Here is a 1,961-nt window from a genome sequence, read left to right as displayed (position 1 = left end):
TATAATGGGGTATTGAATGGTGTTTTTCTTGACTGATTTATTGTTAATTTGGTAATACATAAACCGATTTTTTACGTGATGTATCTTTCTAGACACTCCCTCATAATCATTAATATAGCAATATGTTTGGTTGCTTGATTGTTTAGTTTATATGGTAATTTTTTATATCACAATTTTACCAATATGATAAACCTGGTAAAAGTGTGAAAGTCAAACTTCACTGATCGATTAATTCCATATTGGAACCGGATATATGATGTACCACGGACAACCACTCCTCGCATTAAAATCTTCATTTAACTTTGTTGTTGCCCAACAAGATTGTTATTTCTTTATCAACCTGCAAATTTGTACCTTCGTGCAATGCACTGCATAAAGGCGAATTTATTCCAAAATAATAAGGGTACCTAATTGGACTTCTTTGCTCTGCAATTTAGTACCATTGTCGATTTGTTCAAATGAGCAATCTTCTCTTATGTAAACACGTACATATAGGTATTCTTTGGGTATCCCCTGTAATATTTGTTTATGGAATTCTACCGAACAGGTGCATAAAATCACTGTTTCGTCTCCTTAACCCACATTACCCAAATCGATTTAAGTGGGCACTAATAGCCCACATATTGTTTAATTTACGTTGAAAAAATGCAGAAAACGTAAATAATGTCGTACCTTTTTACGTAGCACGGTACTTCACCATACATTTAATAACTATTGAAGCTTAAGCATTTCGTTTTGTTCTTTTCAATGAACCGTTATATTATGTGATAATGTTTTTTACTAATCTCAAGTGCAGATTGGTCGAGGATGGTTGAGAGAAGAACTAAGAGGATTTTTCGAAGAGATATGGGGAATGATGAAGGAGAAATAGTTAAAAATTAAGTTTTCGGATCGGGGGAGTTATTCGAGTCAGGAAGTCTGATTTCAATTGTTGATCACCTACAGTTTCTCATTTTTGTTAACAGGTTCAGTAAGATTCGGGAATATAATTTAATAATCCGTCATAACTATAATGTTCAATATACAGGGTGTTTGGTTCACCGATACACTTCCGAAAGAGGGTGGTAGGTAAAATGATTGCGAACGTATCTGACCATATATAGTATCATACAAAGTGTCACGCATTTCCAGATATCGACATTTTTCCGAATTTTACCAAATTTGTTATTTGCTTCCGTGTAAGTTACAATAAAAATGTAATAGAACATTTGTCGTGACGCTATCGGTTTTGGCATAAACTTGAATATGTATTTTATCGATATCGAACATGTAGTAGTATCTGCAAATGAAAAAAAGAAAATTGTGATGCTTTAAAATTCCAAAAATGAATTTCTCTAATGTCAAACCTTGACTTTGTAAGTAAATAAAGAGAAAGATGCAAATGGAAGAGTCGTTCAAATATCTTTAAAAACTCCTTTGACTATTGCTCTTTCTAATGATGTATTGAAAGGCGCAGACTAAATGCTCCATAAGGTATTTAATTAACAAAGAAAAAAATTGCAGAAAAATGCATAGGGCAATGCAACAAACTGAATAAAAAGTTAATAAGTAATTATTATTTATGTAAATTATACTATTTACTTATAACTAATTATTATTCTCAAAACGGGAACCACCGTTTCTAATACAATATCGACATCTTCGTCTTATCTCTGTGGTGGTTACTCCCAACTTCATTTCAGCCTTCATTAATTTTGCTGCCCCATTAATTCTTTGAATGAGATAGTCTCGATCATGAACTTCCTTATTGTATACAAGTTCTTTCATTCGTCCCCAGATATGATAGTCGACTGGGGTGAGATCTGGAGATCTGGCAGGCCACAATATCGGTCTATTTCGTCCTATCCATCATTCAGGAAATTGATTATTTAAAAACTCTTTTATTGTTCTCCGATAATGGGCCGGACATCTATCGTTTTGAAATATGATTTTCGCTGTTACATCTAAAGGCACTTCGTCCA

Source organism: Euwallacea fornicatus, chromosome 2, assembly GCF_040115645.1.
Source record: "Euwallacea fornicatus isolate EFF26 chromosome 2, ASM4011564v1, whole genome shotgun sequence".
Taxonomy (NCBI): domain Eukaryota; kingdom Metazoa; phylum Arthropoda; class Insecta; order Coleoptera; family Curculionidae; genus Euwallacea; species Euwallacea fornicatus.
Note: the sequence above shows the minus strand (reverse complement) of the source record.